Source organism: Pyxicephalus adspersus, chromosome 11 (genome assembly GCF_032062135.1).
Source record: "Pyxicephalus adspersus chromosome 11, UCB_Pads_2.0, whole genome shotgun sequence".
NCBI lineage: Eukaryota > Metazoa > Chordata > Amphibia > Anura > Pyxicephalidae > Pyxicephalus > Pyxicephalus adspersus.
Window position 1 is genome coordinate 18,709,045 of NC_092868.1, and position 14,324 is coordinate 18,723,368.

The 14,324-nt window shown below is 44.8% G+C and overlaps 1 protein-coding gene across 7 annotated transcripts in view; it reads right to left on the minus strand.

The window, feature by feature from the left end:
- LOC140340461 (suppressor of cytokine signaling 3-like) overlaps positions 1-14,324 on the minus strand; it is a 143,166-nt gene that overhangs the window by 42,353 nt on the left and 86,489 nt on the right. The gene's annotated exons all lie outside the window — the stretch shown is intronic.

Consider the following 14,324-nt stretch of genomic DNA (forward strand, 5'->3'; position numbering starts at 1 on the left):
CAGATGACACCAAACTATGTAATAGAAGTCTATACAGGATGTCTATAATGTACAAACAGACCTGGATGTACTGTTTGATTGGGCAGCCAAGTGGCAAATGATATTTAATATAGATAAATGTAATGTTATGCACTAAATGTTAAAGTTATGGGTCAGAAATGGAAAAGGATCTGGGGGTTCTGGTAGATCATGGTCTTAACAACAGCATGCAATGCCAAGCTGCATTATCTAAAGCCAGCAAAGTACTTCCTTGTATCAAAAAAGGAATGGACTGAAATATGTAGTGTAGTTTTGGGCACCAGTTCACAAAAAGGAGTTTGTGGAATTGGAGAGAGCACAGAGAAGGGCAACTAAACTAATAAAAGGAATGGTAGAGCTCAGCTATGAGGAGAGATTAGCTGAACTGAATCTATTCTCCCTTGAGAAGAGACGTTTAAGGGAGGATATCATCACCCTGTATAAATATATAAATAGTCCATATAGAGAACTCTCTTCCCAATTATTCACTTTGAGATCATTACAAAGGACAAGAGAGTACTCTTTGCGTCTGGAGGAAAAGAAGTTTAAGCTCTTCTTTTCTTCTTCAAGGTCTGTGAAAATGTGGAATCGGCTCCCTCAGGAAGTAATTTCAGCAACTACTATAGATTGCTTTAAGAAAAAGCTGGATGTTTTCTAGAATCACAAATTATAACTGGGTATTAAGGCTTTATAGTAAAAATAACAGAGACCGTTGATCCAGGGAACACCGGATTGACTCATGGAATCAGGAAGGAATTGTTTTTCCCTGTTTAAGCAAATTGTACCAGGGTTTTTTTTGCCTTCTTCTGGACCAACTATGTCCATAGGGTTTTACATCTGGCATATGTATATTTCCCTAGTGGGTGAACTTGATAGACTAATGTCTTTTTTCAATCTGACCTACTATGTAACTCTATGTCCACTCATTACTCCCATATCACCCTCTACTCCCCATTAATGAAGCGGCATCTCCCTTAGGGAGATAATAGCCCCTACCAAAGTCTCCACAGGAAGGCTCCTATGTTGGAACCCATTATGTAGATAACCTGGAGGGGCTTGGTGCCCCACTGAATGCAGGGATCATGACCCACCATGGATGGAAAAAATATTTAAGATTTTTTTTTTAACTATTAATTTAAAATTTTACTATCAATCAAATTAATCAATTTACCATTATATCATTGAAAAATAAAAAAACACCTAATGCCCAAAATGTTTAAAGGACATTATTATGGTACAGTAGACCCAATATTAGTAAGGTGTTTTCTTTATAGAGACATTAGAGAAAGGACTTAAAACTCAAAATCTCATTTAAACCTGGATATTTTGTTGCTTCAAACTAAAATATTCATTTTGCTTCTTTTTGTAATATTTTGTATAAAGGTTACCATCTCCTGGATCAGGATATACTATCTCTAAGGCAACAAATCCTATTTGTCATTCCTGTCACACTTGGGCAGACATGGCCACTAGGAGGCGCTATGGCTTGCATGAAGGTGGTGTGGGCCCTGAGAAGGGCCAAAGCACAGAATGTAAGCGGCAGCCAGGTCTTCTCCAGAGCCTCTAGTTGTAAGGAGGTTGCAGTGCTGGTTACCACCAGTGTTACAACTCCACAGGGCAAAGTGGTGGACCCTCTGTGTCACCAACCCAGTTGGTGGAGACGCATACGGGACGCAGGGTCTAAGCAGTGGCTTGGTCTTCTCAAAAGCCTCTAGAGGTGAGGTTGTTTTGCAGTGAGCTGGCAGGTGACTGTTAACTAGCAGGAACAGAAACGTAGTGCCAGAGCGAGAGCCAAAGAATAGTTGAACAAGCCAAAGGTCAGGGCAGGCAGCAATCAGGAGTCATCAGGAAACGTGCCGGTACACGGATAGATTAGACTAGACATGCGGGGATCTGTGATGGTACCTCCCCTCCTTGGGCCCCCCCCACCCCAAACCCTCCCGGGTTTGTCGAGTAACCTGGCATGGAATTCCCTGAGTAAGCGGGGAGCATGGAGATCTTTTAAAGGGACCCAGGAACTTTCTTCTGGACCATAGCCCTTCCAATGAACCAAGTATTATAAGCAGATTCGGACATGCCTGGAATCCAAGATTTGTACTCTTCTTCCAAGGCGTTAGGAACAGGGTCAGACTGGATGCACTTCTTAGAGAACCTGTAAAGACAACTGGCTTGAGCAGAGAAACATGGAATGAGTTGTGGATCTTAAGAAACAGAGGCAGTTTCAACTTGTAGGAGACAGGGTTGATCTGAGACAAGACAGAAAACGGCCCTAAGAAGAGGGGAGCAAACTTGGGAGAGGGCATTTGCAAGTGAATGTACTTAGTGGAAAGCCAAACCTTGTCACCAGGAGAAAACTGGGGAGAAAGAGCTCTCGTCAGCCCATTTTTTATAACAAGGAATGCAGCAAGGCCTCTTGGGCTTTTTTCCAAACCTGCTGGAAAGGCAGCAGCAAGACTGTCTGACGAGAAAGGGACAGGGGAAGGAAGCCTGGGATGAAGACCGGAGACAGTGAAGAAGGGAGTCAGACCAGTGGATTCGCTGGTGCGAAGTTAAGCCCATGGTGTCACACTTACCTGTTCTTCACTAAAGCACAGGCATCACTTTCCTGTGCAGGTGGGCAGTTCTGATGCTGTGCGTTGCCTCTGTTTCTAAGCTTGATCAACTTCGTTCAAACCACTGGCCAATCAGAAAATAACCTCTTGATCAGCTCTGGCTATTTAGTTAGCTCACAGACTGCATTTTGTGTTCGTGCAACAAGTCTTCACTAAGTGGCTTGAGCTCCCTAGTTCTGTGATCTAGTTCCTGTTCACCTGTTGCTTAATCCAGTATTTCCTGTGTCCAGCTCCTGTGTTAACCCCTCGTTGTCCAGTCTGTTGGTTCCCAGCCAACTTCCCTGTGCTGTTCCAGTGCTCCTGTCTGTCTGTGGATATCCCTGCATCACCTGTACCTCCTGTTGCTTCCAGTGTCTCCTGTGTTCCCTGTGCCTGCAGTGGCCTTTGTGTCACTGCAGTCTGTCTCCTGGATTCCTGGCTGTTGGCCCCTGGTGTGTGACATGACCTCTCTTGCTTGCTGCCTGCCTCAACCCTGGCTTTCCTTGACTATCCTTCTGCATTGTGATTTGGTACTGTGCTTTGCCCACCTTGGTGTGACCCAGGGCCACAATCTGGCAGTAACCAGTGGCGCAACATCCTCACAATCAAAGGCTCTGGAGATAACCTGATTACTGCCTAAACTTTGCGCCTTGGCCCTTCTTGGGGCTCACACCACCTCTGTGCAAGTCATAGCACCCCCTAGTTGTCCTGTTGCTCAATGCGTGACAGTTTGCACGAACCATGTATACACCCTCCCAGAACACCGCAGAGCCCAACCAATTGCTCGGCCAGAAAGCCACATCCAGGAAGCCACTCAAACCCAGGTACTTCTCCAGCTTCATGTGCTCACCACCCTCCTGGATCAGCTTCTGGTCCCCTCCAATGCACCTGCTAAACCTCCAGTCCTGGTCCAGTCTCCCGCAGTGCCATTGGCCTCTGCACTGCACCTACCACCCCCACGATTTTCTGGGGATCCCAAGACCTGTCGTGGCTTCATCAGCCTTTTGCAATATTCAGTTTGAGCTTCAGCCACAAAACTTCCTTACTGACCAGGCTAAAGTGACGTATGTGATCTCTCTTTTTGGAGAAGCCTTGGCGTGAGTGTCTCTGCTCTGGGAAAGGAAGGATCTGGTCACCTGTAGTATTGAAGCTTTCCTAAATCTTTTCAGGAGGGTTTTTGATGAACTTGCTCGTGCCTCCTCAGCAGCCAGCGCTCTCCTGCGTCTTCGCCAAGAGTCACTTATCGTGGGCCAGTTCGCTGTTAAGTTTCACAATTGGCGGCAGGGCTCGCCTGGAACATTGAGGCACTCCACACTGCCTTCTGGAAGGGTCTTTCTGATCCCATTAAGGATGAGTTGGCTGGTCGAGGGATTCCTACTGCTCTGGATGACCTGATTTCCCTGGCAACCAAGATTGATAAAAGTTTCCAGGAGCTTCTTCAGGAGAAATCTCGCTCCCACAAGGTCTTCTCCCCACGACTAGCTCCATCCTTCCAGCAGCCCCTGGAACCCCCAATTTCCCGTTTCTTCTTCATCAGAAGTGCCCATGATCCCAAGATCCCGGGGCCTATCCTCAGGTCTCTGCATTTACTGTGGATTGAAAGGCCATTTTAATAAACTCTTCCCACAGGGGCCGGGAACTTCAGCGACTAGTATGCTCTGAGGGGGGCAAGCTAGGTCACTCTTCTCTCCCCTCCACTCAGCGTCCCTCAATACCAATCCAGCTCCACCACAGGACGTCCGCACTTGCCCTGGAGGATTTTTTTGACTCTGGAGCAGCAGGCAATTTCATCTCTGCTACTCTTGTCCAGGAGTGCGCCTGGCCCAAAAAGCCACTGACACAACCTCTGTGTATCTCTGCGGTGGATGGTACCGTTCTCTTTTGGGGACTTATCCGCTTTCGCACCTTGCCCATGCATATAACAGTGGGAGTGCTACATAAAGAGATCATAACCTTCCTTGTACTTCCCCAGGCCTCATCCACAGTCATCCTGGGACTCCCTTGGCTTCAACAACACTCTCCAGTGCTAGATTGGTCTAGTCCAGAGGTATTGGCTTGCGGCCCTTTTTGTCACTCTGGATGTTTGACCAAGCTCCAAACTCTCAGACCTCTTGCCCTCTCCACATCAGAGTTGGCTCCATCCATTCCTATCCAATACAAGAATTTACAAGATGTCTGCTCCAAATGCCAGGCCGAGCAACTTCCTCCCCATCACTCCTATGACTGTGCAATAGACCTCATACCTAATTCCACACCTCCCAGAGGTCGGGTATACCCCCTCAATCTTCCAGAGTACAAGGCTATGAGTGAATACATCCAGGAGAATCTGCAGAGAGAATTTATTCGTGAGTCCTCTTCCCCACTGGAGCAGGATTTTTCTTTGTCCAAAAGAAGGATGGGACCCTTCGTCCTTGTATTGATTACCATGGTTTGAATGCCATAACTAATAAAAAACCGCTACCCACAGTCGCTTATCCCTTAGCTCCTTGACCGTCTCCGTGGTACCCACATCTTTACCAAACTGGATCTCCAAGGGGCCTACAACCTAATTCGGATCAAGGAGGGGGACGAATGGAAGACAACATTTAATACCAGGGATGGGCATTATTGAGACCAGGGATGGGCATTAGTGATGCCCTTTGGTCTCTGCAATGCCCCGGCTGTCTTTCACGAAAAATATTTCAAGACCTTCTGTACATCTGTGTCGTTGTCTGTGTGGATGACGTTTTGATTTTCTCTCCTGATTTGTCTACCCATAGACAGCATGTCCGTCTTGTCTTACAGGGACTCAGAGACAACCGACTCTGCACTAAGGCAGAGAAGTGCCTGTTCGAATGCCCCCAGGTGCCCTTCCTGGGTTTCCAAGAAGGGCCTCTCTATGGAACCCGAGAAAGTTACAGCTACCTCCAACTGGCCGCTACCCTGTGGTCTTAGGGCTACTCAGCGTTTCCTGAGTTTTACCAACTACTACTGGCAGTTCATCCAAAATTACTCCACGCTGGTATTGCCCATCACTGCACTGACCCGTAAGTTTGCTGACCCTCTGAAGCTATTGAGGCCTTTCATTCCTTAAAGAAAGCCTTTCTATCTGGCCCAGCCCTGATTAGGCCAGATGTTTTCAAGCCCTTCTCAATAGAAGTGGAGAAGTGGATGCCTCCTCAGTGGGAGTGGGAGCTATTCTTTTCCAGACCCCCACCATAGCTCAACGTCCAAGTGTGTTCTTTTCATGGAAATTCTCCCTAGCAGAGAAGAATTACTCCATTGGTGACATCAAACTCGCTCTAGAAGAATGGCACTATCTTTCGGAGGGCTCTCCCCGCAAGGTCACTATCTTCACTGATCACAAGAACCTCCAATACATACAGTCGGCTCGTCGCCTCAACCCTCGGCAGGCTAGTTGGTCTTTGTTCTTTTCACGTTTTGATTTTATAATTACCTTTAAACCTGGTTTTGCTAACTCCCGAGTTGACGCTCTCTCCCACTCTTTTGATCACCTTGGTGTGCCCAAGGACCGCAACCTGGCAGTAACCAGAGGCGCAACATCCTCACCATCAGAGGCTCTTGAGAAAACCTGGTTACTGCTTAGACTCTGCCCCTTGGCCCTTCTCAGGGCTCACACCACCATAGCATTCCTAGTGGTCTCTCCGTGCGTGACACATGACAGGATTTCCGACCAGTCATCTTGCTGAGAGTTGGTATAAAAACCCAGATATTGTTCTAGAGCCTGATTAATTCTCTCAGTTTGCCCATTGGTCTGAGGGTTAAAAGCTGAAGAGAAGTCCAACTTGATCTCTAGAAGGTGACAAAAAGCCCTCCAGAAGCAGGAAGTAAATTGCACTCCGCGATCTGAGACAATATGGGAAGGCAAGCCGTGTAGCTGAACGATTTCCTTGAGGAAGATCTTTGCCAAGGTTGAGGCAGATGGAAGGGCAGGTAGAGCAATGAAATGGGCCATTTTGGAAAACCGATCAACCACAACCCAAATCGTAGTGAAACCATTGGAGGATGGAAGGTCAGTAACAAAGTCCATGAAGATGTGTGACAAGGGTTGTTCCAGAGTGGGAAACGGAAGTAAAGGACCTGAGGGAAGCTTCTGTGGCACCTTGTTTCGGACACATTCGGCAAATGTAGCTACAAAGACCATCACATCTTTTTTCAGATTCAACCACCAGAACTTACGGCTAATCAGTTCAAATGTCTTCCATTGCCCATGATGCCCAGCAAACTTAGAGGCATGCCCCTATTAAAGGATCAAAGGGAGCTGGCCTTTTTGAACAAAGGGTTTTCCTGGAGAAACTTAAACCAACCGGACTGGGGCCATGGGCACAATTCGAGCCGGGTCTATTATGAAGGCTGCCTTTTCTTCAAAATTCTCCTTCTCAAAGGAACGAGAAAGGCCATCTGCCTTTACATTTTTGGAACCCGGTCGATAGGTGGGCAGGAAAGTAAATCTTGAGAAAAAAGTGCCCAGTGGCTTGACGGTCACTAGGTGGTGAGCTCCTTCCAGCAAATGATGCCATTCCTCAAGGGCACGTTTCACAGCAAGAAGCTTCCAGACTCCTATAGCATATTTTTTCTCAGCAGGAGAGAATGTTTATTAAAAGAACCCGCAGGTCCTCAGCTTGCCAGAAGCCTTCTTCTGAGAAAAAATGTCACCAACACCAACAGAAGAGGCATCCAAGGAAGCCAAAAAACCTCTGGATCGGCTTCAGCCCTAAGGGTTGTTGCCAGTCTAGGACAGCCGTAAGTTTGGCAGGGTCCATCCGCAATCTCTCAGCAGACACGATATACCCCAGGAACGGGACTTCAGGGCACTCAAAGAGGCATTTCTCAGCCTTAGCATACAGCCTTTTTTGCTGATGTCCTTGCAGGACCGTTTTAACATGGTCTTGATGCAATGGTAGATCCCCAGAGTACACTAGAATATCATCCAAATAGAAAATCATGTAGACATAAATTAGAACCCGGAAGACATCAATTTTGGAATACTGCAGGGGCATTGCAGAGCCGAAAGACATAACCAGGTATTCATTGTGGCCATCTCGGGTATTGAAAGCTGTCTTCCATTCATCACCCTCGCAGATGGGAATTAAATTGTAGGCATCCAGCAAATCTAGCTTGGTGAAGACAGATGCTCCTTGGGGATAGTCAAATAATTTGGAGATCAAAAGGCAAAGGAAAACGTATTTTTGACGGTGATCTTGTTTAGACATTTGTAATCAATGCAGGGACTTAAGGAACCATCCTTTTTCTGAACGAAGAAGAATCCAGCTCCCGCTGGGGATGAGGTTTTACGAATGCAGCCCCTCGCCAAATTCTTTTGGATGTATTCCGACATGGCTTTAGTCACCGGAATAGAGAGAGGATAAACTATGCCATGAGGAGGAGAAGAACCAGAGAGGGGGTCAATAGCACAAGTAAGGGTGATGTGGTGATAGAGTCTCAGCCTGCTTTTTGCAAAAAAAGTTCACAAATTCCCAGTATTGTTTGGGTAGCCCAGCGACAGGACATGTGGCTAAGGAGCAAACCTGCCCGACAGGAAGAATTTTAAAAAGACACTTCATTCAATGGAGACGGGGCATGTTTGCATAACCATGGCAACCACAACAAAACGGGATGAATGATCTTGGGAACCCTCAAGAAGGAAATGACCTCAGTGTGCAGGGCCCCAAGTTTCATGGAGAGTGACACGGTGGCATGCTGGATGCAGTCAGGTAGAGCAGTACCGTTAACCACGGAGACCCCCAAAGGCTTGGATAGGGGCACCACAGGGATGTTATAATCAGAGAACAATTGTTGGTTGATGAAGTTTCCAGCAGCGCCAGAGTCCAAAAATGCTTTGGTCCACAAATGGTGTTTATCAGACGAGATCCAGACAGGAAAAGAACTGGGATCAGGAATCAGGATCAGAACTGCCCGCATGTGCAGGAGAGAGGTGCCTGCTCTTTAGTGAGGAAGAGGTAAGTGTGGCAAACCACGGTAAAATTGTACTTTACTTCCATGTGGTGACTCCAAGGGGTTACTATCCTTCTACTTTATATGTTGTACCAATATTTATACATTCTTTCAGAAGAATCTTTTAGTTTTCCCAATATAAAATCTCTTACAGCTACAGAAGGCAAGATATACTACCCCTGAAGTGTTTACAATCCACAAATCCATTTAGTTTAGTCCCTATATTACAAGGTATTTGAAACCTATCTGTGCTTTGATATATCCAATTACAATAAATGCGTTTACCACAAGAGTAAGTACCTGTTCACAACTTTTCACACGCTATTCTCATTTCCTGATTTTGAAAGTGACTTTTAATGAATTTATCCTGAAGGGAAGGTGGTTTTCTGAATTGTGGATAGGGAGCAATTCATTTTTTTTAGAGTTAGATCAGAGGTAGGTAAAGACCAATGCTGTTTGCATATATTTCGTAGTTTCTGATGGTGATCAGGGAAACTTGGAAACACTTAATTTCCTTCCAGAGTTCTGTAGGTTTTTTGGGCCATATAAAACTTCCAACCTTGATTTTTTTCACTTTGTTGGTATGCCTTTTTGAGATTTTTCTGACTGTATCCCCAGTAACCTAACTTGTAAATCGTTTGTGGCCTAATCAGCTTCTATGTCTTCAGAACAATTCCTGCGAACCTGCAAATATTGTGAATATGATATGTTCCTTTTCAAATGTTCTGGGTAGTAGGAATGGCTATTTTGATGAGTAAATTTAGGATTAAATTAATTTTTACCTAATCTATAAACGTAAAAAGTACTTCTTCCTTACCTGTTCATAACATAAACACAAAATAAATGGTGGCACACTTGGTCCCCATAGCCCCCCTCTGCACTTTGAGGTAGGTTTTTCATCAAAGACAAAAACATATTTGTAAGTATGCAACATAACAAATATTGTACAAATTCATTATATTTTGTCAAACCCTGACTCCTTTCTTTGAGAAACTGTCGGAAAACCTCTAATCCTTTCTCATGAGGGGTACTCAAATATAATGCCTATAATGTCAATTCCAACTAGTAGTGTCCCTTCCGGTACCATTAACCCATCAATCACTTTTAGTAGTTCAGGTGTATCTTTGAAAAAAGAAGGTAAACCATGAACTAAAGGTCTTTTTATTTATTTTCTCTACAAAGTGGCTAGCATTAGGTGATATAATGTCAATTCCTGGGAATAATAAATGACTTGGTGGATCTTTATTCTTTTATGCATTCTAGGCAGTGCATAGAATGTTGGTATTTTTGGGTTTCTAATATTTAGGAAATTATATGTTGTATGCAGCTGATTGCTGAGTAGTTTCTGTTAATCCCAGGCTGTCATTGGCTGCTGCGGCTTTATAGCCTCCCTGCTCTCAGTCAGAGGTGCATTTAGTGGGCGCCGGGTCGGCTGCCGGCCTATCTCCAGACATCATCATTTGCGCACCAAGTCCTGGGGGCAACCGAATGCTGAAAGACACAACCAGTCTCCCGAGGCTGTGCGGGGGCTGCTATAGGCGAAGATTGCGGCATAGATTGGGGGATTGGTGTCTAGAGAAAGACAAATATAGATCTGGGCCTTACATTATAACAGGCTAAAGTTATTATTAAAAGCGCAGCGCAATTGTAGTGGTTTACTTACGATATTTTAGTCTTTTCACCTTCTCTGGCCCAGCAGCGTGTGCATGTTTTAGGGCAGTTCTTCAGAAGCTTAGGGAGAACCAATTGTATGCCAAATTAGAGAAGTGTGTGTTCGAAGTCCAACTAATTTCTTTCCTAGGTTACCTTATTTCTGATCAGGGTCTAACAATGGATCCGGCCAAAGTCACTGCTGTCCTTTATTGGCCTCAGCCCACCAATTTGAAGGGCCTACAAAGGTTCCTAGGTTGCGACAATTTTTAAAGGAGATTTATTAAGAATTATTTGGTCATAGTCACTCCCCTTACTGATCTGACACGGAAGGGAGCAAATCCTTCCCAGTGGCCTGTCCAGCCTTGTGAAGCTTTTAAAAGGTTGAAAGAGGCTTTTTGCTCAGCCCCTATCCTTGTACATCCAGATACTCAGCAACCCTTTTTTGTGTAGGTAGATGCATCTGAACTTGGGGTAGGAGCAATTTTGTCCCAGCACGGGGGAGGCCCAGAACTTTTACCCCCCTGCGCCTTCTTTTCCCGTACATTTTTTCCAGCAAAACAAAACTATGATATTGATTATCGTGAACTCTTGGCTATCAAGTTAGTTTTTCAGGAGTGGAGACACTGGTAGGAGGGGGCAGAGCATCCAAAACCTGTATTCATTGACCATAAGAATCTAGAGTACATAGAGGGTGCCAAAAGGTAAACTCCTGACAATCACGTTAGGCATTATTTTTTTTATGTTTAACTTTACCATTACATACAGACAGGGGTCCAAAAATGTTAAGGCTGATGCCTTATCACGTATTTTTCCTGAAGCTGGCTCCTGCACAGACTATGTGCCCGAGTCCATCCTTCCTTCTCACTGTGTGCTTGGGGTATTATCTGCCAGTTCACTCTCCCCTGATTTATCGGCTATGTTGGAGCCTCATCAGTCTAACCCACCTCCAGGCAAACCCCAAGGGTGGTTATACATAGCCCTGCCCCTACGCCTGCAGGTCCTCCAGCAGTTTCATGAGCCTAAGGTTACTGGACAGCCGGGAGAGAAAAAGACTTTGGTGTTACTGGAATGCCATGTGTGGTGGCTGTCCCTTCCGGAGGATACTCGAGCCTTTGTAAAGGCCTGCACTACATGCACTCGTAGTAAGACTCCTCGTGCAGCCCCAGCAGGTACCCTTCAGCCACTGCCTGTCCCTGACAAACCCTGCTCGCATATTGCCATGGATTTCATAGTGGATCTACCGGTGTCCAAAGGATGCACTGTGGTTTGGGTGGAAGTGGATCGGTTTAGTAAAATGGCGCACTTTGTACCACTTCACAAACTGCCTACGGAATTATAGCAACTTTTCATTGAGAACATTTTTCAGTTACATGGTATCCCGGACAATGTAGTCTCTGATAGAGGTGTGCAGTTTGTGTCTCAATTCTGGTGTTCATTTTGTGTACGTTTAGGCATTTCCTTCTCTTCTGGATTTCATCCTGAAACTAACAGTCAGACTGAAAAGACCAATCAATCGTTGGAGCAGTATCTCCGCTGCTTTGTATTAGGTTGTCAGGACGACTGGGAAAATTACCTTCATTTTGCAGAGTTCGCCTTTCACAACGCTGAACATTCATCGAATAAAATGTCTCCTTTTCAATGTTTGGGTGGACGGAATCCGAAATTCTCCTCGTTGTCTGGTCCCCCCCATTCCCTCCAGCGGCTGGGCTCATGGTAGCACTGGGAATGCAGGATCAGTACCTTGTAGTTTGCAGCATCCCTGTGGCTGAGGTTTCCCTCAGCATCCTCTGAACTGAGGCTGCACAGCTGAAATGAACTGAGTTGTGTGCAGCTGATTGCTGAGTAGTTCCTGTTAATCCCAGGCTGTCATTGGCTGCTGGGACTTTATAGCATCTCTGCTCCCAGTCAGAGGTGCCTGGTGTAGCGTCTGCTGGGCTGACCTGTGTTGGGGTGTTTTTGTGAGTTTTCTTCACCCTTTGTACTGCGCTGAATGGACTGATTTCCTGTTTTTTTTTTTTACCTTGGCTAGTTTTTTACTCTGCATGCGTGGCTCTGTACTCTGCATATAGTGGGCGCCGGGTCGGCTGCCGGCCTATCTCCAGACATCATCTTTTGCGCACCAAGTCCTGGGGCGCAACTGAGTTCTGAGAAACACTACCAGTCTCCAGGGCCGGCTGCTATAGGCGAAGACTGCGGCATAGATTGGGGGATTGGTGTCTGGGGAATACTGACATAGATCCGCACCTTACAATGTGTTTATGTTATGGACTAGTAAGTGCTCTTTGAGTTTATGGAACAATTAGGTAAAAATGAATTAATTAATTACTGTGATCTTAAATTTACTTTTTTCCTGCTTACCTTTTTTTTATATTGAGATTTGAGGTAATTCAGATTTCTCTTTATCCTCAAGTCTATACACGAAACCCACTGCGGGGAATACCATTCTTTTAGCAGATAATGCACACTCAGAACATTTGAAAAGAAACATATCATATTCACGATACTTGCGGGTTCACAGAAATTGATCTAAAGACATAGAATTTGAAGCTCCCTCCTCTCAGTTTGAACTATGTCTATCTAAAGAAATTGATCTAAAGACGTAGAATTTGAACAGGCCAAAAACGATTTACAAGTCAGAAAACGCTCAAAAAGGCATACCAAAAAGTGAAAAACAAATCAAGGTTGGAAGTTTTATACGGCCCAAAGAACTCTGGAAGGAAATTAGGTGTTATTAAACATTTCTCTGATCACCATGAGAAACTACAAAATATATGCAAACAGCATTGGTCTTTACTTACCTCTGATCCAACTATGAAAAAAATCGCTGTACCCTATCTGCCGTTCACCTTTTTAAAACTACTTTCCCTTAAGGATAAATGAGGTAAAATTCACTTTTAAGAGCCTTGGCCCACCACGAGGGACGCTGTCTAATGGTGGGGGTGCCATATATAACAGAGAGCTCTGGGCCAGGTATCTCTTCTGTGTTACTCTTCCTAATGGAAAGTGGTGGAGATATGTAGCTGCAGTATTTGGATCCTTTTGGATAAAAGTGCTGGTATGGTCTCTGATTTTATTACAAGATGCAATCTATTTAGTGAGGTAAGGAATGATATTTCTTTTTATTCAAAAAGCGGTAGAGGGAAGAAAGTAACTGGTTTGGTTCTAGATATTGATTCTATGTGTTTTTTAGGTATGCAGATTTGTAATGTTTATTTGTTTTGTATTGGGGATGAAATTGGGCATGCATAACTTGGGGTAACATTCAGGTTTATAAATGAGTTGTCACTATTAGGGATGAGCATGCATGCCTTTGGCATTCTTGCAAAAATTTACTCGAACTTCTGATCGTTCCGCGAAAATTTGGTGAACCGATTTTATCGGAACCATCGGAAGATCTAGTAAATTATACCAGGAGGATTCACAGGGGATTAACAGGGGCACTAGAGGTTAATTATAATTTAAGAATGCCGTGGCCGCATTAATTGAGAACAGTGTGCGATCCCTGGCACTAGAAGTTAATTAACCTCTAGTGCCCTGGGGATTGCACACTCTCCTCAATGAATGCAGCCACAGCTAAAATCATTGAGAAGATGCCCCGGTAAAGGAGCATGGTGCAGCCCTGGAAATCCTCCTGCTTGGCGAGAGCTTGACCTCTTTGCGGATCAGAAGGCTGTTCTTGCTTACATTTTCGGTAAGCGAGCAAGGCCTGATTCGCTGCAAGATCGAACTTAATATTCTCACTCGCTCATCACTAATAACTATTGGGAGCTTTTTTTTGGCATATGAAGAGTGCAATATACTTATTTTTATGTATAAATGGGATACATACTATACTGTTGAATATCAAACATTATGAGCATTAGAATAATATCAACCTGGTAAACTTTACTGTGTTGATTTGTTTATGATAGTTAATCTTTGAAAATACTGGGCTTGTCTGATTAGAGAGATACCTGCCTCACTGATTTCTGCTGACCTCCGTGGCCAACTTGGTGAGGGGACTGTATAACATACTTAGTTATCGTATTTCTTTATATATTGAGTATAATATGTTTTTGTGTTTTTAGTTCTTTCTTCTGAAGAAGTGGACGAGTTCCACGAAATGTG